The following is a 24,246-nucleotide window of genomic DNA, read 5'->3' as shown; positions in this document are numbered from 1 at the left end:
GACAGTTTTGCTAGATATATGATTCTTGACAGACAATTGTATTCCTTCAATTTTTTAAATATGTCATCCCATTGCCTTCTTGCCTACATCGTTTCTGCTCAGTAGTACAAGCATGTTCTTATTGGGTCTCCTTTGTAGGTGACTTTTCGTTTATCCCTTGCTGCTCTTATAATTCTCTCTTTATCTTTGGTTTTGGCAAGTTTGATTATAGTATGTCTTGGTGAGTTTCTTTCAATATCTACCTTATGTGGAGTTCGATGAGCATCTTGGATAGATATCTTCTCATCTTTCACAGTATCAGGGAAGTTTTCTCCCAACATATCTTCGACAATTTTCTCTGTATTTTCTGTTATCCCCCCCTGTTCTGGTACTCCAATCACTCGTAGCTTATTTCTCTTGATAGAGTCCCACATGATTCTTAAGGTTTCTTCATTTTTTAATTCTTTTACTGAATTTTCTTCAAATATATTAATGCCAAGTGATTTACCTTCAAGTTCAGAAATTCTAGCTTCTACTTGCTCAATTCCACTGCTCTGGCTTTCTACTGAGTTGTCTATTCTGTAATTTTATTGCTAATCTTCCGAATTTCTGACTGCTGTCTATGGATTTTTCTACCTTATTAAACTTTTCATTATGTTCCTGAATAATCTTTCTAATTTCTTCAATTGCTTTAACTGTGTGTTCCTTGGCTTGTTCTTCCTGTTGTCTTAAAGGGTTCTGTATACTAAACTTTTGTATTCTGCATCTGGTAATTCCAGGAATGCACTTTCATCTAGAAGATCCCTGGATCCTTTTTTCTGAGAGCCTGTTGAGGTGATCATGGTCTGTTTCTTTATGTGACTTGATATTGACTGTTGTCTCTGAGCCATCTGTAAGTTATCGTATTAGTTTATGTTTGCTTACTGTGTCGTAGCTGCTTGCCTTGTTTTGTTTTGGTATACCCCTATGGGTTCCTTGAGTGAGCTAGCTTGATTATTTTCACCTTTGGAGCTCTGGTGCCCTGTCCCCAGCTGGCTAGAGGTGTTATCGGGTATATCAGTCTAGGAGTCCATTCAGGTTTCTTCTATGACTTCAGCTCAGGTTTCCAGGTAGCTGATCAAGTGTGCAGTACAGACTCTGCCCTACAGTCTTAAAGGTGCAGGGGTGATTGGCATATATACCGGTATCTGACTGCAGCAGGGGGTCATGCTCTGAACAATGCAGGGGCCTGAGAACCTACCCCCAAGTTTCTCTTAGGAAAATGCGTCTTTGTCCCCTAGACCATGCTGGTGGTTGGATTCTGCAGAGGGTCCATGGGCACCCAGTGTTTTTGGTTGTAAGGACTCGGAGGTACCGGTTATCTTTGGACCCCTGTCGTGGGTAGCTGGGTGATATCAGTGGAGCTACCAGTCCTTAGGTCCCTGATGTGGGTAGGTGAGGACCTTGTTTAATAGGCAAAGCAATGTCAAACGTCAAAAACCCTCCTCTCTACCGCACCGCTGAAATGGTTGCAGTTTGCCAACAAGGGCCTTTTCTCCCAAAATAGGCCCACACAGGTCCATGCAGAAGGGAAAGGTGCTCAACATCCACGGACAGTTTATGCCTGGATAGGAGCCGCTTCTGTCCTGAGCTCCCCTGGTTAATGGAGCTAGCAAATTATATTTTCCCCCCAACTGCAAATTTTTTCCTTCCCCAAGGCCGGGAGGATGGCTCTAGGTGCTCACCAGAGTCTATCTCAGGCCCAGGGATTCAGCTGCTGAAGCCGGCTTGGGGGTGGCGGGGGGCGGGGCACGGTATAATATACGCAAGTACTTAGCTTTTGCCAGGAGCACCATACTCCTCAGGTTCCGCAGGTGTGAGTAGGCTGTGTGGCTGGCTGCTTTTTCCTGAGGAAACTGCAGCCGAACGCTAGTAACAGCCTGCCGCTGCTGCTGCTCTGGGAATGGAGCCTGAGGGCTCCCCGCGATTCAGGTCCGGTAACTCCTCTCTACTTCTGAATGGTCTCTTCCTCCCCCTGCCCCTCAGTTCGTTGTCTAAGCTTGCCTTTGATGCTCAGGGCTCCCAGCTTGTCACAAATATACTCGTTTCACTTGTTTTTTCAGGTCTTTGTTGTAAAGAGGGCTCGCCAGAAGCGTCTGTCTATTCCACCACCTTGGCTCCACCTCCAGACCTTTCTTTTGAGGCACCTCTAGGTAGATTCGAACCACTAACTTTTCAATTAGCAGCCAAGCATGTTAACCATTTGGATCACCTGCAAACTCGTCAAACGATAACACTGTACACTCACCCAGTTATAGTCTATCACTCTAAATGATTAACTGTTAATACCTCAAATTCATCTATGATTTTACGTTTAACATTTTTCTTTGACAACTTTTGCCTCAGTGATCTTTTTCCTCACATAAATGATCTTCTTCTGTGAGGGAAAACGGAAAAACACCCTCCTGGCTAGCTAGTATCTTGCCTTCCTCAGCTCCACCATAACATACCCATTGCCGTTGAGTTGATTCCGATTCACAGTGATCCTATAAGACAGAGTAGAACTGTCCCATAGGGTTTCCAAGGAGCAGCTGGTAGATTCCAACTGCCAACCTTTGGGTAAACGGCGATAATTCTTAGCCACTAGGCCACCAGGGCTCCTTAGCTGTAAAAAAAAGTAGCTTTTACTAAATGCTCTTAATGCCTTTGTGCCCTAAGTGAATGGCTTAAGAATTTATAAATCAAGATTACTGTCAGCTGTTTGCACTGCATTACCATTTAAACTGTTCTTTTTACAAATCAAAAGGGAAGACACAAGGATTTTAATTTAACATTCTTCAGGAAGGGCTAATGATAGGTACTTCAGGTTGCTATGAGTCAGAATCTACTTAATGGCACCCAAGAACAACACAACAACATTTATGGTATGGTGCTATGGATAGTTGGATTGCTTTTTAAATTCCACTTTTCAATTGTATGCTACTAGTAGATAAGAATACAACCGAATTTTGTGTATTAATCTTGTATCTTGCGAACTTAATAAATTCATGTATTAAGTCTTAGTTGTTTTATAGACTTCCTGGGATATTTGTATAGTACTAATCTTATTTGTTTCTTTTTTTTCTTGCCTTAGAGCAGTGGTTAAGATCTTGAGAACAATGTTGAATAAAAGTGATAAAAACAAGCATTCTTGCCTTGTTCCTGATCTCAAGGGGAAAAAATTTATTCTTTCACCATTTACAGTGATTTAAGCAGTGTTGTTGTTGTTGTTAGGTGCCATTGAGTCGGTTCCGACTCATAGCGACACTACGCACAACAGAACAAAACACTGCCCGGTCCTGCGCCATCCTTACAATTGTTGTTATGCTCAAGCTCACTGTTCCAGCCACTGTGTCAATCCACCTTGTTGAGGGTCTTCCTCTTTTCCGCTGACCCTGTATTCTGCCAAGCATGATGTCCTTCTCCAGGGACTCATCCCTCCTGACAACATGTCCAAAGTATGTAAGACGCAGTCTCTCCTTCCTTGACTCTAAGGAACATTCTGGCTGAACTTCTTCCAAGACAGATTTGTTCATTCTTTTGCCAGTCCATGGTATATTCAATATTCTTTGCCAACACCACATTTCAAAGGCGTCAACTATTCTTCAGTATTCCTTATTCATTGTCCAGCTTTCACGTGCATATGATGCGATTGCAAATACCATGGCTTGGGTCAGTCTTCAGGGTGACATCTTTGCAATGCGTCTTTTGATTTCTTGACTGCTGCTTCCATGGCTGTTGATTGTGGATCCAAGGAAAATAAAATCCTTGACAACTTCCATCTTTTCTCCATTTATCATGATGTTGCTCATTGGTCCAGTTGTGAGCATTTTTGTTTTCTTTATGTTGAGGTGCAATCCATACTGAAGACTGTGGTCTTTGATCTTCATTAGTAAGTGCTTCAAGTCCTCTTCACTTTCAGCAAGCAAGGTTGTGTCATCTGCATAACACAGTTGTTAATGAGTGTTCCTCCAATCCTGATGCCCCATTCTACTTCATATACTCCAGCTTCTCGTATTATTTGCTCAGTATACAGATTAAATAAGTATGGTGAAAGAATACAACCCTGACGCACACCTTTCTTGACTTTAAGCCAATCAGTATCCCGTCTGAACAACTGCCCCTTGATCTTTGTAAAGGTGCCTCATGAGCACAATTAAGTGTTCTGGAATTCCCATTCTTTGCAGTGTTTCCATAGTTTGTTATGATCCACACAGTCGAATGCCTTTGCATAGTCAATAAAACGCAGGTAAACATCCTTCTGGTATCCTCTGCTTTCAGCCAGGATCCATCTGACATCAGCAATGATATCCCTGGTTCCAGTTCCTCTTCTGAAACCGGCCTGAATTTCTGGCAGTTCCCTGTCGATATACTGCTGCAGCCGTTTTTGAATGATCTTCAGCAAAATTTTCTTGCGTGTGATATTAATGATAAAAAATTTTTTTTTCTATAATTTCCACATTCGGTTGGATCACCTTTCTTGGGAATTCTTGGGAATAGGCAGTCTGAAATTGATCGAACATGCAATCAAGATGCATTGATGATTACTGGCGATTGGAATGCAGAAGTTGGAACCAAAGAAGAAGGACCAGTAGTTGGAAAATATGGCCTTGGTGATAGAAACAATGCCGGAGATCAAATGATAGAATTTTGCAAGACCAACAACTTCTTCATTGCAAATACCTTCTTTCACCAACATAAACAGCGGCTATGCTCATGGACCTCGCCAGATGGAACACACATAAATCAAACTGACTACATCTGTGGAAAGAGATGATGGAAAAGCTCAATATCATCAGCCAGAACAAGGCCAGGGGCTGAGAACAGACCGTCAATTGCTCATATCCAAGTTCAAGGTGAAATTGAAGAAAATCAGAGCAAGTCCACGAGAGCCAAAATATGACCTTGAGTATATCCCACCTGAATTTAGAGACCATCTCAAGAATAGATTTGACACATTGAACACTAGTGACTGAAGACCAGATGAGCTGTGGGATGACATCAAGGACATCATCCATGAAGAAAGCAAGAGGTCATTGAAAAGACAGGAAAGAAAGAAAAGACCAAGATGGATGTCAGAGGAGACTCTGAAACTTGTTTGAGCGTTGAGCAGCTAAAGCAAAAAGAAGAATTGATGAAGTAAAAGAACTGAACAGAAGATTTCAAAGGGCCTCTCGAGAAGACAAAGTAAAGTATTATAAGGACATGTGCAAAGAGCTAGAGATGGAAAACCAAAAGGGAAGAACGCGCTCGGCGTTTATCAAGCTGAAAGAACTAAAGAAAAAATTCAAGCCTTGGGTTGCAATAGTGAAGGATTCTATGGGGAAAATATTAAACGACACAGGAAGCATCAAAAGAAGATGGAAGGAACACACAGAGTCATTATACCAAAAAGAATTAGTCAATATTCAACCATTTCAAGAGGTGGCATGTGATCAGGAACTGATGGTACTGAAGGAAGAAGCCCAAGCTGCTCTGAAGGCACTGGTGAAAAACAAGGCTCCAGGAATTGATGCAATATCAGTTGAGATGTTTCAACAAACAGATGCAGTGCTGGAGGTGCTCACTTGTCTATGCCAAGAAATATGGAAGACAGCTTCCTGGCCAACTGACTGGAAGAGATCCATATTTATGCCTATTCCCAAGAAAGGTGATCCAACCGAATGTGGAAATTATAGAACAATATTTAAGCAGTATATGCCCTTTACCAAATTGAGGAAGTCCCATATTGTTCCTCATTGGATGAGGCTTTGTCATTTCTCATTTAATTCTGCTATGGTCAGAGAATACACTTTGCATGACTTTAATCTGTTTAAATTTTTTGAGACCTGTTTAATTGCCCAGCATCTGTTTTTTTGGCCATTACTTCTTCATCTTGGTGAATGTACTATGTACACTTGAAAGGAATATATGCTCTACAGTTGTTGGATGTTCGATAAATGTGAATTAAATTAAGGCGGTTAATAGTGTTCAAATTATCTGTATCTTTTCTAATTTTTTCTAGTTGTTCTGTCAATTGCTGAGAGACAGATATGAAAATCTATCCTAATTATGGAATTTATATTTTTTGCTACAATTTGGTCAACTTTTACTTCATTTATTTTGAGGCTCTCTTATTAGGTGGATATACACATATAATTGTAGTGTCTTTCTGATTAACTGGACCTTTTATAATTATTAAATACCCTTCTTTATCACTAGGAATATATTTTTTGTCTTTAAGTATACTTTATCTGATATTAAAATAGACCCTGCATTCTTTTTCACACCTACAGTTTGTATGGTATATCTTTCTCCATCTATTTACTTTCAACTTTTTTGTGTTTTTATATTTAAAAGTGTATCTCTTGTAAACAGCATATGGCAGGAGCTTGCCTTTTTTTATCCACTCTATTAATCTCTGCCTTTTCATGGTGTGTTAAGAGCATTAAAATTTAATGTAATTTTGTATGTGGCTGAATTCGTATCTACCATTTTATTGTTTTCTGTTTGTCTCCTTTTAATTTTTGTTTTGCTTGTCTCTCCCTCTCCCTCCCCCCTTTTGCCTTCTTTTGCATTATTTTAACCCTTTTTTAGTTTTCCATTTTAATTTATGGCCTTGGGACTGTATCTCTTTGTTTTGTTTTTTTGTTTGTAGTGGAGGAATGCTTTGCCTCTACAACTCCCATCCAGGCTGCCTAAACAGAGGACTTGGGCCCAGAACATTCTCTGGTAAGGAGGCTGGGAACTGGGTCACTCTCTCTCCCAGTTCCTTCTTCTTATTGGAGAAGGCTTTCCCCTGTCCTGGGCACACAGTAACTTTCTCTGTCTCTTGTACATAAATGGGCACCATACGGCACCTGGCCAGCCCCACTTCTATATCTGTTCCCAGCAGGGAGGGAACAGGATCTCTCTCAACTATAGCACAAGAGGGGTTCACATAGAACATCTGCCCTGTACCAGCCACACAGGAGAACCCACTGCCATGGGAGACTAATGCCCAGTAGGGAAGCTGATCTTGCTGTCCATTCTCTATGTGTGAAAAGCAGTAGACCATGCACAACTGGAGCATGGGTGTGTCTTTTGTTGGTGACCTCAACACTTGGTATGACAGTCTGTTTTGCTTTTTGTTCTTGGGTGACTTCTCTACTGATTAAAATATATATTCCTGACCTTTACAGTCTACGCAGTTAATAGGTTACCACTTTATGTATATATTACTTTACTCCCTCAACCGACCTCTGTGCTATAGTCATACATATTGCATCTACATATATTGAAAATCCCTTCAGAAGTATTATAATTTTTGTTTTGAATAGTCGTATATAATAAATTTTTTTTTTAATAAGTTTTTTTTACATGTACCCAGATATTTACCAACTCTGTCACTCTTCTTTCATTCCTGAAGATCCAAGTTTCCCTCTGGTATCATTACCCTTTAGCCTGAAGAATTTATTTTAGCATTTCTGTAGAACTGATCTACTGGCAATAAATTCTCTTAATTTTCCTTAATCTGAGAATGTCTTTATTTCACCTTCATTCCTGAAGGATATTTTCAATGGATATAGAATTCTGGGCTAACAATTATTTTCTTTCACCACTTTAAAGATATTGCTCCATTGTCTTCTGGCCTCCATGGTTTCTTATGAGAAATCTGCAGTCATTTGAATTTTTGTTTGCCTGTGGGTAATTCACTGTTTTTTACAGCTTCTTTCAAGAATTTTTTTTTTTTTTTTATCATCATTGGTTTGCAGCAGTTTGATCTTGAAAAGTTGTAGTTATGCATTATTTTATCCTGTTTGGGGCTCTTTAAACTTTTGAATCATTAAATTACGGCTTTCGCCAAATTTGGGAGGGGGGAGGTTGGCCATTATTTCTTCAACTATTTTTTATAACCTGATCTCTTTCTCCTTTCCTTCTGGAACTCCAGTCACAGCTAGTGATTTTGCCCCAGAGGCTCCTGAGGTTCTGTCCATTTTTTCCCCCCAATCTTTTTTCCTCTGTTCTTCACACTGGATAATTTCTACTTATCTATCCTCAAGTTCACTGGCTCTTTTCCCTGTAATTTCCATTTTCCTATTGAGCTTATCCAGTTTTTAGATATAGTAAATTTTTTTAGTTATAAGCTTTCCATTTGATTCCTTTTCAGTTTTAAAACTTTCACTTGATTCTTTTTCTATTGCTCTGTTGGGAGCTTCTATCTGTCCAATTGTGTTTTTTAATGTCTTGGTGCATATTTACAATAGCTGCTCTAAAGTCTTTGATGATTCCCACATCCAGATCATCTTGCGTTTGGTATTTGCTGATTATCTTTTCTGTTGATATGAGAACACATTTTTCTTTCTTTTTTTTTAATGTAAAATAACTTCTCTATTGGATCTGGACATCACGAATGTTATGTTTTGTAGACCCTGGGTCCTGTTATAATCCTCTGGACGATACTGATGTTCTTGTTTTAAAAAAAAAAAAAACTTTTTTTTTTTTTTTTTTTTAGCAAGCAATAAACTGGTTAGATTCAGACTGCAAGCTCTGCCTCTCCACCTGTGGAGAGTGGTTCAAACTTCAGTTCAGTTGTCAAGGCTTGTGCTATGCTGGTTAGGTCTACCACTCCCACTTGTTCTTCAGAAATGAGCCTGAGACTTGTGCAGATCCATATAATGATATACCTTTTTCCAGTTCCCTCAACTCATATTTTTCCCTCACTCTCAAGCCCACAATGGCTCCTTATCCTGGCTCCTCTAGTTAGAAGAAACAGGTTTCTGCTGAAATTTTCTCTCTCCATACCTCCATCATTCCTTCCCTGTTCTATGACAGAGAACCAACCTTCAGGTAAAGCCACAAGAGAGAAGAGAAAGCTCTGCCTCTCTTCAACAATCTGCTTTTTTTGTTTGTTTACTTTTCAGAGTCTTCAGATAGTATTTGGCTTGGCTTGTATTTTGTTGAGCATTTTTAGTCATAATCAGTGGGAGAGTTAGGCTGTATTGGACCTACTCTGCCATGCCACAATCAAAATCTCCTACAGCTTTTTAAGCTAAAATTTGGGGCTATGTCACTGCTATCCCAGTTTTGCAACAGGCATGTGTGTGTGTGTGTGTGCACGCACATGCACACACACACACACAAAACACTTGAACTATGTCCCATAAAAAACCAAACCCATTGCCATCAAGTTGATTCCAACTCCTAGTGACTCTACAGAACAGAGAAGAACTGCCCCACAGGGTTTCCAAGGAGTAGCTGGTAGATTCTAACTGCCAACCTTTTGGCCAAGCTCTTAACCATTGCGCCACAAGGGCTCCAAATAGGCTACTATAAATTTTTATCCAAAAGTGCTATTGACAGGGTTAAATAAGATAATGGAAATAAGGGTCCAAAAAAAAAAAAAAAAAAACCTGCCGTTGAGTTGATTCTTACTCACAGCAACCCTATAGGACCTTTTGGTTAGCAGCTGTAGCACTTAATACCAGGGTTTCCGAGTGCCTGGTAAACTGAAAACATTGGTAAATATTAGTTTCCTTTCCCACTACTGAGCATAATAAAGTACACTGAGCTGTAATGATTGTGTTTTGAAAACAAAAATAATAGCTACAATAGAAAATTGATATGCTCAGACATGTTCTTGGCATCTAATTATTACAAACATTTTCTCTTTTTGACCTTAATCATTTGCTACTCCTTTATTCTTTCTTGTTTCCTATTTCTCTTTGTTGAGGACAATCAGCTATGTCACTGTGATAACACTGAGGTCAGGCACACGTATAGCATTAATTGGAGAATAACCATTTCCATAGAGCTGCCTTAAATCAATTCTCTGCCTGATTTGCATCATTGTCACAAACAATGGAACTGCCTGAAAGGAAAGGGCAAGGAAAACAATAACCTTTTAAACCCAAACTCATTTGAAAGTGAAGAAATTCTCCATATGTAGCCAAGAGCACCAAGGTGCAATATTTGAGCAGCACACAGTATTTAATGATAATTAATAAAAGATTAATTCAACAGTCTCAAAAAACTGGGATCTGAAGGATGAGGACGAGAGATGGAATAAGGGAAGGTATAGAGAAAGAGAGAAACTAAAGTTTCCCTTTTCCTTAAAAGTGTAGGAAGAATTCTAGTCAAAATATAATCATTCAAATCCTTTTTAGTCTTGCAGCTGTAACAATATGACCCAATCCCACAGAAGTCAAAGCCATTTGCCATAAATAGAGGTGTCTCATCACTCCAGGTCATGCTTAGAACTTCATCCCTGAGGCCCCTGTTTCTGGTGCTCTGCTAGCAAAGAAAAATGAGCATTTTAAAATTAGGAATTGAACACAAATCTGCACAGAATTTCAACCCTTCTGATTACTCCTCTGAATATAACCAAACGCTTCGCCTTTGCTGGTGGCCCTGGCTAGGCGAGTATGGACTCCGAAACCTACCTCCCCAGCCTATTTCATTCATTTATTCAACAAAACCAACCCTACAGCATTGAGCAGAAGAATCCATTTCTTAGGACAGCTCTCTGCCTGCATCACATCATTGTTACACACAGTGGAACTGCTTGAAATGAATCTGCAAGAAAAGCGTTAACTTTCTAAATCCAAACTCACTTCAAAGTGAAGATGTTTTCCATCCGTAGCCAAAAATCCAACGTGCAATATATGAGGAACGCACAACATCCAATAGCAAGTAATAAAAGATTAGTGCAACACCATCTCAAAAAGATGGGATTGTTAGAAGGTAGAAGGGAAAGTGGCTCCCTGAACTCCAGGCATCGCACTTGCGAAAGCAAAAGCAACCTTGACCTTTCAAGCCTTCTCCAATCCAGTACCCTCTCAATAGAGAACGGGATCAAGGAGGATACATAACTGCTTCTTTACACCAAGACAGCGGAATGTAACTGGACTGGGGCTGGAGCACTGCTGACCATGAGGCTGTCTCCTTCCCGTGTGACTGTTTCTCAATTTGGCTAAAAAGTCAGAGGTTCCAAGAGCATGGGCCCATATGCGCAGGCCCCTGAAAGAGTCATTTCTTAGGGTAAAAGGATCTATTTTTCGTCTGGAACCAATAAGAAAAGTGGAGTAAAGCAGGCCTAAGTGATCGCTGATTGCCAAGGATCATAGAACAGGCCCACGGCGTACATAACTTCATACAGATGTAATTCTCACTCTAATGTCTTCAGGAGCAAAAATGCACCTACAGAGACCATACAGCAGGATGTTCCAAGCACTTCAAAGGAGGCTTGTCTTAACTCATGAATGGCTTGCAAGCCTGGAAGGCTTGGGCTCATGGAGACTGTTTATTGGGCTTTCAGAGTATGCTATACACTAAACAGCAAATTCTGGGCCTTCTCTCAAAACATTTACAAGCTTTCAAATGACAGTCAACTCTGCTTTTTTTTAAATAACTGCATGTAGTTTTAAAAAAAAATTCAGTTATATTATTGAAGAATTTTGTTCACTCCTTTATTTTGTTTTGTTGCAAGTTAGCTAAAGGGCCTTCTTTTTTTATCACAGAAATTTTAAGAACATTTGAAAAAAAAAAAAAAAAACCTCCTTTCTTGGCAATTTTGATTGTTCAGGACAACATTACAGAAAAATCATGCCTGGGAGGAAGGAAGATAACGTATTCAGTGACTACTCTGGCCAGGCCTCCTGCCGAGCACTTTTACAATATCTCCTTTAAGTGTCATAAACCATGTGAAGTTTATCTCTAATTTAAAGATAAGAAAATTGAGATTCAGAACTATTAAGCAACTTTCCCAAAGTCACAAAGCAAGCAGTGGTAGAGCTGGGATTCTAACTTGGCTCTCCCTGATTCCAAATGCCCTGCCAATTCTGCTCTGTAATATGTTCCTGGAAGAAAAAACAACTGAGTTCTGGTCCTGGTTATTCATTAACTAACTCACTGTGTGACCACAGACAAGTCACCCTATGTCTTTGGTACTTGTTTTCTTCATATGAAAATGGTGGTTACCAAGTCAGTAGCTCCTGCTCAGTGATTCCCAACCCTTTCACTCTCAAGGACCCTGTCCTTCTTTTTCATATTTTTCTTCTTGGAAGTCATGTTCTGAATGATGGTATCTACCCAAAGTTGTATTTTCCAAGTAATAACTGATTTACTTTTCCACTACAATTAAGTAAAAACAAACAAAAAATCCCATGTGGCAGTTAGGGTCCAGACAGAAAAAGAGAAACCACTCTAAGTATTTCAGACAGAGGGAATTTGGTACGAGGAACACCGACAGGTGATGGGAGAGCTCAAAGAGCACCTGGGGAATGGTGAGACCCATTGGTTCAGACCCAACCCAGACAGTAGCAACAGCAGGAAGCCATTACTGCCTCTACGGCTGAAGAAACAATGAGAGGAGATGCTGCTATTAAAGACACTCTGGAGGGAACCAGGACCACAGTGGAGGTTGTCTGGTGGGATGAGACCAGGGAGGGAGGGACTGCCCAGTGGAAGTTAGAGCCACTGAGGGAACACATCCAATGAAGGAGACACAACCCCAGGCAGTACAAGAAGGGAGAAATTCCTCACTTCTCCCCACTCCCACCCTCCAGTCTTCCTCAAGAGTTTCCCATTAGATGGACCTACTCAGAAGTCAGCTGACAAGAAAACCTGGGAAATGTGTTCCCTTTGGTGCGGTGCAGAGCAGGGGAAGGTGGAGAACAAATTTGAGAGCAAACAGGTAAATAGCCCATACAACCTATTCAACTGGTAATCAGAGCTTCTAATTAGCTTATGACAACAAAGTGACCAAGGGATCAGACAAAACTCCAAACAAAAGCAAAGCAACTTAACATTTTATTTAGCCCAGGCAGCCTTACTTCACTTTAAATGTATGTTTTCCATTAGGATCTTTGAGATATTTTTTATATCCTTTGAAAACTTTAAGTGTTCAGGGATACCACTTTGGGAATCATAATTCACGTTTTGCCATTTCACTAATCTGCTTTGCATGTGGTTCTGATAAAATGGAGGGATGTGAACTGAAAGAACAGTGATGGGAAGAGCTGGATCCTAATTCTAGCCTTACCTGAAGTGATCCTCAAAACCTCTTTCTTTTTACCTCAGACCTCTGTCTGCAAATGAGTAGTCAAAATCACTACTAATTTCCAGAATTAAAAAATGAAGTTATGTAGTAGCGTTCCACATTTACTCACACTACATCCAAAAAACATACCATATCTCATAGAGTCTAGGAAGTACTTTTCTGTTACATTTTAACACTTCTAAAGTTGAGATATCTCTTACAGTCAATGGCATTCACCAACACAAGTTGCTGTCGAGTCAGCTCCAACTCATGACAACCTCCCGTGTATAAGAGTAGAACTGAGCTCCATAGGGTTTCAGTGGCTGACTTTTCAGAAGTAGATTGCCAGGCCTTTCTCCAAGGTGTCTCTGTGGACTCAAACCTCCAACCTTTGGGTTAGCAGCCAAGTGTGTTAACCACTTGTACCACCCAATCAATGGCATACCATAGTTTAATTGGTAGCTGTCATGATCAGTTTTATGTGTCAACTTGCCTAGGCTACAGTCCCCAATTATTCAATCAAATACATTAATCTAGGTGTTGCTGTGAAGGTATTTTGTAGATGTGATTAAAGTCCATAATCAGTTGACTTTAAGTAATTGGTCTAATGGAATGATTACAGCAGTCTTTTAACTAATTGCTTGATCTAGTGGAGTAAAATCTTCTCTCCTTCCCATCCTTCAACCCAGGATGGTGGCTGGTTAGACAGAAAAAAGATGATGATGTCATAGAGGAGGAAAGGGGGTCCTCAGAGCCACATGGGGTCATCTGAAGTCTCACTGGGGCTCTGCTGCACAATGTCAGGACTGGTGACCACAGACTGTTGCAGGTCCTGAACTAAGGACCACAGAGGTACAAATGGTCCTGCTAGCCATTAGAGGCCATATGCTGGCACCACTATGTCCCAGACTGTTTATGCTCATCTTTAAGTTCTCACTCAAAACAAACTCTGTCCCATATCAGGGCTTCATCTGGCTCACCAGGACCCTCAACATCTACACTTCCCCTCACTGGAGCATGACGTAACTTAAAAATCCTCTCCACACCACGCTCAAGCTGAGGGGGTTCAGAATTGCTAAACTGTGCTTCCAGCTCCACCTGGTTTGCTCACTTCCACGTTGGCCATTGTAACAAACCCACGGCTACGGTTTTCCTACAGGTCTTCAGTATTCACATTAGCCTCAAAGAAAGAATGTTTCTTCAGCTTCCCCATTCCAATATGGGTGTTACTTTTGAAAGCGAACCCCCCTTCCCTATCCCAAGTTGTGGGTCCTAAAAGAAGAAGAGCGAGGACCATGACACATGACTTCCTGATTCCTGCTCTTTCTTCTTATTCCCATAATCCTCCCAGACTAAAACGGTAAACTTTGTTGTTTTCCTTCTATATCACATCATTCTCTACTCATGGGCAGCAAGACCCTTAACTTAGGGTCTTGTTCTCAGAACAGGAATCTTCTGAACCCACAGGGAAGTAAAAGAATGATCTGAGCCCTCCAGACCAGATTCTTGGTAAGACCAAAAAACCAAACCCGGTGCTGTCGAGTCGATTCCGACTCATAGCGACCCTACTGGATAGAGTAGAACTGCCCGATAGAGCTTCCAAGGAGCACCTGGGAGATTCGAACTGCTGACCCTTTGGTTAGCAGCCGTAGCACTTAACCACTATGCCACCAGGGTTTCCAGATTCTTGGCAGGCTATGGAAATTTAGAAAATGTTCTTTCATTGTTCTATTAAACTCATCATTTCAATGAATGGGAAGCCCCAGGATACCAAGATTTGCAATACATGGAAATACATTTAAAAAAAAAAAAAAAACTTTAATAATCATCCTTATTACAAATATTTTTGTCACTATTAGAGTCAAGGGTCTACATGCCACAAATGAAATCAACACACAGGGTTTTATAAGTCTATCCAAGCAGGAACACTTGGATTGACTGAGTTGTACTGAATTCACAATGGATGACACAGAACAGCCAAGTCCAGTTGCTGCCACTTAAACCATCTGAGTCCTACTCCCTCACCTATAAAGTCTCTAACTCACCAGGTTGCTCTGAAGTCTATATAAGATAATGTATACTGAAATGAAAAAATGCTTTATAAATTTCACATATATGCAAGGTGTTAGTATTACACTTTTTACAATCATTAAAAGTCTTGCTTCACTAATTTTTAAAATTATATTACTCAGACTAACTTCTTAATTACTGCTGGTGAATGGAACTACACCAATTTTCACAGCTAGAGAAATCCAAGGTATCATTACCATCATCAGCAGCACGATTTTTACTATCATTAACTAAATGAAACCTAGTCAATAATTTCAGTTGGACATCTTGTTTCACCTTGGTATTTCTTCCTTCTTTTTGTTTGTTTCCTCATAATCTGAGAAGATTCAACAGATTTTTAAATCAAGTTTCATGCAATATCATAGGACAATGAATTATATCTAATTTATTTGGCCTGCCTTTTGAAAGAAAATGTTTGTCTCATTTTTCAAAAACAGAAAATATTCTATAATTTTCCAGAATTTCAGCAAGATCTGGAACTGGAAAGAAATTACAGAGATCTGGATTGCTCTGAACAAGGAATGTAGGTTGCAGACCACCTGGTGATTTTTATTATTAGGAGTAAGTCATATACTTCCTGAAGTTGATGGTGCTTACAAAGGCTGGAGGCGCTGGGAGGCAGGGGCTGATAACAGCAAAGGCTACCTTTGTACTCAAGTCACTGTTGTTGCTGTTGATAGGTACCATTCAAGTTGGTTCTGACTCATAGTGACCCCATGTACAACAGAATAAAACACTGCCCAGTCCTGCACCATCCTCACAATTGTTTTTATGCTTGAGCACATTGCTGCAGCCACTGTGTCAATCCATCTCGTTGAGGGTCTTCCTCTTTTTTGCTGAGCTTCTACTTTACCACACATGGTGTCCTTCTCCAGGGACTGATCCCTCCTTATAAAATGTCCAAAGAACGTGAGACGAAGTCTCACCATCCTTGCTTCAAAGGAGTACTCTGGCTGTATTTCTTCCAAGATAAACTTGTTCATTCTTCTGGCAAAAAAAAAAAAAAGAAAAGAAAATTTTTTTTTTTTTTGGGCAGTCCATGGTATATTCAATATTCTTCACCAACAACATAATTCAAAGGCATCGATTCTTCTTCAGTCTTCCTTATTCATTGCCCAGCTTTCACATGCATATGAGGCAACTGAAAATATCATGCCTTGGGTCAGGGGTACCTTAGTCCTCAGGGTGACAACTTTGCTTTTTTTAACACCTTAACGAGGTTTTTTGCAGCAGACTGCCCAATACATCATTTGATTTCCTGACTACTGCTTCCATTGGCATTGACTGTGGATTCAAGTAAAATAAGACCCTTGACGTCAATCTTTTCTCCATTTATCTGAAGCCACTGCAACTCTTAAAGCAAAACAATCCTAGATTAAGTTAGGTAGCCCCTTCAACTTATTTATCGAAGCTCTGCTAACCTCATATCTACAGCCACACAAACTTAATATGTACTTTTAAATATTTAATAAAATATTAAGTATATAAATTTTACCTCACACCACACCCATGAGGACTGTGAGCTGCCTGTCTGAATCTAAAAAAGGGCTCATCGCTAACGTTGCTATGAACCAAAATCGAACCCAAACCCGTCGCCACTGAGTTGATTCTAACTCATAGCGACTGTATAGGACAGAGTAGAAATGCTCCTTAGTGTTTCCAAGGCTGTGATCTTTATGGAGGATCAACTCCATAGCAACAGGTTTGGTTTTTTTGGTTTAATCTCTACAGAAGCAGATTGTCACATCTTTCTCCAGTAGAGTAGCTGGTGGGTTTGAACTGCCAACCTCTCGGTTAACAGCCAAGCACTTAACCACTGCACCACCAGGCCTCCTTTTGCTAAGGACCAAAAACCAAGCCTCAACCCACTGCAGTGGTTATGAAATGCACAGACCTGTCTAACACATGGGAAACCCTGGTGGCGCAGTGGTTAAGTGCTACGGCTGCTAACCAAGAGGTCGGCAGTTTAAATCCGCCAGGCGCTCCTTGGAAACTCTATCGGGCAGTTCTACTCTGTCCTATAGGGTCACTATGAGTCAGAATCAACTCGATGGCAGTGGGTTTGGTCTCACACATGAGCTTTCATCTGAGTCTGTATCTATTACGGTTGTTCTGTTACATTGCTGCAGGCCCGCTCAGAGCAGCACGTGGGTTTAATTACTTTTCTTACTGACTGGATAGAGAAATATTTCATCTGGATTCTCTGTAGAGTGCTTTCTTTGGTAATTGGTCTAAGAACAGAGAAGGAAACAAAATCCTTTTTTTTTTTTTTTTGACAGGAGCTAGGGGCTCCGGACAATTTCTGGAGTCCTGTTTTCAAATATATAGCATGTAGAAAAGACATTGGTGAAGCCTTTAGGCTACCCCAGAGGTCAGCTCACCCTAGGGCTCCACTCAGGGACATTTGTTAGTATCCTCAAAGAGGAAAATCGCCATTCTCAAGGATATGTTTGATCTTGGAGACTGCTAAAGGGCATATGGAGCCAAGTCCACTGAATGAGAACTTTGGAGTCAAAAGTAAAAAATGTGATTGTGAAAACTGTGAGAATAACTTCCCTGTGTGGTTCATTCACTCTCTCAAAACAATTTAAAGTTGAAGTTTAAAACATGGTTTGAATGCCAAGCTCAGCATAGACATTCAAAATTTTTTTTATTCTATTAACCACTCAAAAAAGGAGGCATCACTGGACTAAGTCCATAACCTTGCAAGGTCACTGTTTCAAAGAATACCCATTTGAATAGATGAATTCTGGAAATTTTAGTCTTTCAATCATTTGATTACTTTACAATCACTTTGTCTCCAAGTCTAGAAAAAAGTAAGTAAATAAAATAACCACTATTAGGAAGTCCTTTCTAGACCTCCAGCATGGACACTGTCTCATTCTGGTTTTGGTCTACTCATATTATCAATACTTGGTCAATGTTTATTGATTTGAAAGCTTCTTGTGTAGCTTCCTTCAGAAGGCATAAGGAGCATAGCCAGATGCCAAAAAAGTTCTGAAGTGGTATAAGAGGGACAGTTTTAGAGATTTTTTGTTGGTTGAAAATTCCCTATGTGTCAGCAAAGCATCACATTTACCAAAAAATTAATGCAATCTTAGGCTGCAGGAACTGAAAACAGCGTTCTGTCTAGCATCTGCCAGAATCCTGCCCCAACTTGTGGTGCTAAGGAAACCTGGACCATTAGGCTCACTTCTGGACATAAGAGCATGGAAGAGCCGAAGCACAGCCAGAGTGGAGTGACTGGCATAGAGTAGGGAACAGAGACCTGAACACATGAAGAACAATTGCAAGACTTACGAAAACTTCACCTGGAGGGGAGAAGTCTTATGGGACACTTGATAACTCACCAGGCTTAAGGAAGAAGAGAGATTAGTTTATTGTATCTTCACTTCTTCAAGATGAAAAATTAGGACCAATGGATAGAATTTATAAGACAGTAGATTTGAATTAATATAAAGAGCTTTCTGAAAATTAAAGTGGTCCAAACATGGAATGAGCTGCCTAGTGAAATAAAGAGGAGCCATTACAGCAGGTGTTTAGGTAGAAATTATTTGACCCCCAGAAATATTATAGAAAGGATTCTTGCACCAAACAGATGGTTGGCCTGGAAGACATCTGTTTTATGTTTCTTAGTGCTGCTGTAACAGAAATACCAAAAGCAGGTGGCCTTGACAAACAGGAATTTATTTTCTCACAGTTTAGGAGACTGGAAGTCTGAATTCTGGGCATGGCTCTCGGGTAAGGTTCTCTCACTCTGGAAAAAAATCCTTGTCTCAGCTTCTCTGATGTTCTTGGCATTCCTTGGAGATCTACATGGCATCTGTCTTTCCCATTGATTCTTGCTTGCTTCTATACCTAATCAGCTCCTTTTATATCTCAAAATTGATTGGCTTAAGACATACCCTACACTGATATGGCCTCATTAAGATAACAACAACAACCACAACAAAAAAAAAAACCCTATTCCCAAGTGGAATTACATCCACAGATGTAAGGTTTAGGATTTACAACTCATATTTTTAGGGGACACAATTCAATCCATAACAGCATCTAAGTGCCTTTCCCAATTCTCATAGCCCTTGATTCTATGTATTATCTGTGAGCCCTTGATTCCATGTATTATCTGTGAGCCCTAGTACACATCCTGTATGTAAGCGTATACTTTATACAGGTGGCAGATTTATCTAAACTCATTAAAAATAGTGTGATCCTGTCACTGGGAGAAAAATAATAATCTATTACTCACTTCCTGACATAACTGCTATTTACCACTTATCATTACGAAACTAGCTTGTGGTTTTCAGTTCAATCTTATTACTAAATAGAAAGTAACTGAAATATTAGTTGAGTTAAATACATAATACTTAGAAGTTGCAGACCTTGAGAGTTAAGGGGGCTAAGGCAACAAGTATGTATGCAACAGAGCCAACAAATAAAAAGCAAAAAACAAACAAAAAGACCGAGGTTCATTAAAGAAAAGTATCAGCGCCGTGTTCTAAAAACTCACTTTCTATGTAGAAATTATCTGCATGGAAGCAGGATCCAGTTCAGCTCAGTGAACACTAAACACATATGATGTTCTTGGCACTGAACCCAAACCAACCCACTGCCATCGAGTCGATTCCGACTCATAGCGACCCTATAGGACAGAGTAGAACTGCCCCATAGAGTTTCCAAGGAGCACCTGGTAGATTCAAACTGTCTACCTTTTGGTTAGCAGCCATAGCTCTTAACCACTACACCACCAGGGTTTCCGGCACTGAACCCAGCGCATGCTAAATGAGTAAGGCATAGTCTGCTCCCACAAGATGCTGATAGTCCAAAAAGTCAACTAAAAACCCCACCAGTTGCCATCGAGTCGATTCCAACTCCTAGTGGCCCTATAGGACAGAGTAGAACTGCCCTATAGAGTTTCCAAGGAGCACACGGTGGATTTATACTGCTGACCTTTCGGGCAGCAGCTGTAGCACTTAACCACTACGCCGCCAGCGTTTCCCAAAAGGTCAACTACACCTAAACAAAAATTTTAAGTAGCAAACCAAAATTCTGCAGAGTCTAGAGAAAGTGCCTTTAGTCCCACCCTAGGTTAAAGGACTACAGAAGAAAGACCTGGTGAATGGCTTGTGTAAAGATTACAGCCAAGAAAGACCTATGGAGCATTTCTACTCTGTAACACATGGGGTCGCCACGAGTCAGGGGCCAGCTTAATGGCAGCTACCACCACCAACAACAGGTTAAGGGAAGACTTTCTGGAGGAATGCTGACTCATCTACTGAAAGTGAGCCAGGTAAGAAAAACAGGGCAACCCAGAGAGAAGGATCGCTGTGAGATGTGGAGCAGAAAAGAGTATGAAGGGGTCACTACAGTATAAAATGGCAAGTGTGAAGTAGGGAGGGGCAGGAAATGAGGCTGGGCAGACTGAGAGGAGGCAATTCACAAGAGGCTCATACACTGCTGCTGAGGAACTTAGCAGTCACGGCTTGATCACAATCAAGTTAGAGCTATATTTTAACTAGAGCAAATCCAGCTATAGAGTCAAAGGAGATAATTTAAAATATGCAAATGAGAAAGCTCAATAGGTGCAATTTGAAGAATGAAGTTTTACTCACATCTACCATTCAAGGTTTACTTTGAAATTCCACACAGGATAAAACCTAGGCAAAGCACAATTACATCCTAGATTAAGCAATTCACAAGAGCAGATGCATGCAAAACGAGGACCAGGAGACTGACTCCCAACATTGGTTTTCTATGATTCTCTCTACTCCCACTTAATCTGTTGCTCCCAGGAACTGGAAAGTCAAATCAGAAAAAGTTCTTCCTTACTCATCCTTTTCAGAAACTGCCTTTCAATTCTGTCCTAGCGAGAAAGAGGTAGAAAACTGTCCCTGAGGAAATAAACAGAGAGAGCTACATCTAACTTTTTCAGAATGTTCATGTCTCCATAGACTGGCGGGGAAGGAGAAATCCAGAAGTACTAGTTTTTATCAGAGACAGCTGTTCTCACGCACTGAGACATACCTGGCTCTACCTTGAAGTCACCCACCTAAGACAACAGGAATGAAACTCCCGCTCTGCTCTGCCTTATTTCTTCAGAATGAAAAGCTCCTTCTGTTGAGCATTGTTGTTGATGTTACCTGCTGTCAAGCTGACTCCAACTCATGGCGACCTTATGTACAACAGAACAAAACACTGCCCCGCGTCATCCTCACAATTGCTGACATGTTCAAATTCATCACGGAGGCTATTGTACCAATCCATCTCACCAAGGACATCACCAAAAATGATGTCTTCCTCCAGCGATCGGTCCTTCCTGATGACTTGTCCAAAGCAAGGGAGTCGGACCATGTTCTATTGTGATCCATAAGATTTACATTGGCTAATTTTTGGAAGTAGATCATCAGGCCTTTCTTCCTAGTGTGTCTTTGTCTGGAAGCTCTGCTGAAACCTGTCCAGCATAGGTGACCCTGCTGTTATTTGAAATACTGGTATCCAGTATTACAGCAATATGCAAGCCACCATAGTACAACAAACTGACAGGTGGTAGTCTGTACAGTATGCACACTGCAATTCTATTATTATTCTCCCATTTCTATCCTGGTGATATAGAGTCTATTTTTCAGCCCCTATTATAAAACAAATGTGTCCCCCATTTAATCCAATTAACATGTTTAACCATTTGGTGCAAAGTATCTCAGTTAAATTCTCTCTCCTCACTAAGCTTTTCCAGTGTGTGCACATGTGAATAAAACTTTTTTTCTAAAGCAAAAACTCACTTCTACTTCCTTGTAATTTTGTCACAAAGCCACAAAAAACTAAACTAAAAAAAAAAAAAAGCAATTTCAAGGGCTGATGTTTTACAATAATCTGAAAATGCTTCCAATGCTTATTTTACTGTTCAATCAAGTCAAACAAGAAAAAAATGATTATGGTAATATGGTCTCCTTCTGGAATGTCAATCTCCTCTCTGTCTAAATGTTGGCTCTCTACCAGCTCACCTAAACTGGAGTCTGCCACTTAACATGCTCTACCCTCATACACAGACCTCCCAGTTAGCCTTCCTTTACAGCAAGTAACTACAGAGGGAAAACCATCTAACATATATAACAGCATTAATGGGAAAATGGCCTACCCAAACCAGATACATCACCTTAACAGTTTCAGACTGGAAATATATAGAATGTTTACCTCCTTTGCAACTTTTATGAGAAAGTTATTTGAGGATGAACTCCAGGAAAACAAAACGTAAACACAGAAGTGAAACTGAAAAAAAATGGATAGAACTAAATCAAGTATCCAATAAAAAGAAATTCTAGGATAACAGTTGTGCATCGGGGTGAGGAACCAATTGACTCGACTAGAATTGAATGACAGTACATTTCATTAAAAAATATCTTCAGGAAAAAATTTTATAAATTTCAAGCAATGGATGAAGTGACAACAATGCCTGATATTAGTGACATGGTTAAAACAAAACAAACAAGCAAAAGAAAAACATAATTTCCTCTCTCAACAACTAGAAACTCCAAGGAAAAACTGCCTTAAAAAATCATGATCCAAATATAATACAAACTGAAATACTGCATAATTTCAAATAGTTGACCTGTACAGTGGGAACAGTCTCTATTAACGGTCAAGAGCTTGTGATATTAGACATAAAGAGAAAGAAATATAATTGTAGGCTGTGGAAATATAATCTAAGAAAATATAATTTTTGGCGGTAAAATGGCAAGAAACATACCCATGATAACAAAAACATAGCTTTAAAACTTTAGAATAAATCAACTGCACAAGATTTAAATATTGTTATAAAGTGTAAATGTTAACAACTTTGATAATATACAAAGGTTCAGTGGTCAGAAGACAGGAGGTGGGATAACACAGAAGAGGCAGGAGGAAGGGAAAGAAAGTGAATATCCTTGTCTAACATAACAAGGAATCAAGAGACAATGTCTAAGGTTGATGGCACAAATGTGGTGAAACCCATGTGAAATTGTGCACGAGAGATTAGTAAGTAAACACAATTAAGCCCATACCTACCTTGTTTACTCTAAGACTGTGAGTACCTTGCTTACTAGTTAATCTACCCCTGATATCACCTGTCAGTGAAGGCTTGCATGTTGCTATGATGCTGAATGGTTTTCAGTGGCGCTTCCAGACTAAGATGACCAGTAAGAAAGGCTTGGCCATCTACTTCTGAAAATCAGCCAGTGAAAACCCAATGGATCACAACAGTCCAATCCCCAACCGATCACAGAGATCATGCAGGACTGAGCAGCATCTCGTTCAACAGTGCACTGTGTGGCCATCAGTCAGGAGCCAACTTCACTGCCAATAATAACAACAAGAAGGTTAGCTTGAAACAGGGTAGAAAAATTCAGTGCACATGTAGACTGATGCCATCTGGCCCCAGTGATTCTAACATCCCTTTTGGCCTTGGGCATGTACAGCTGTAGTTAGTTATGCATGTATCTCTGTGGTTTGTGGATGCATTTACCTTTCCTTGGCTCTATTCTGACTTCTTCAGTAGATCAAAGGAGTAAGTACTGCAGCTTCTACTTCTTCTAAAATGACATCCAACTCCTAGTGAAGTGCTGCACACAGGAAACATAATCAAAGCACCCTTGATAACAAAGTGAACTAATGGCTTAACTTTCCATCCAACATGGAAATGCCCTGGAATAAAAGCAGTCTGAGACTTCATTCATCCTTAAATGTGTTTTATTCAACATTTTAAGTTAATATTTAGATAAAAACATAGAAATCACAGTTATCTGATCCACAGATGACCTAAAACTGAGCAGAATAACTAGTAACTGGTTCAAGAGCTGAGGAATGCCGGGGCTACAGAAGCAGAGACAAAAATCTTTCCCCAGAGCAGAGAGAGGGAGACAGAGAGAGCCTTCGCCTAGAGCTGGTGCCCTGAATTTGGACTTCTAATCTCCTACAATTTGAAAAAATAAAATTCTGTCCATTAAAGCCACCTACTTGTGCGATTTCTGTTACAGTAAACCAAAACCAAACCAAACCCAGTGCCATCAAGTCGATTCCGACTCATAGCGACCCTATAGGAAGACTAAGTAATTAAGACCGTAAAGCTGCCCCAAACTGGAATGAAGTAGTTTTGGTCTACTTTCTAATTTGCCCTAAAGCCAGCTTTGCTCCAATGAACATGACTG

Source organism: Loxodonta africana, chromosome 17, assembly GCF_030014295.1.
Source record: "Loxodonta africana isolate mLoxAfr1 chromosome 17, mLoxAfr1.hap2, whole genome shotgun sequence".
Lineage (NCBI taxonomy): Eukaryota > Metazoa > Chordata > Mammalia > Proboscidea > Elephantidae > Loxodonta > Loxodonta africana.
This window is presented reverse-complemented; position numbering follows the sequence as displayed.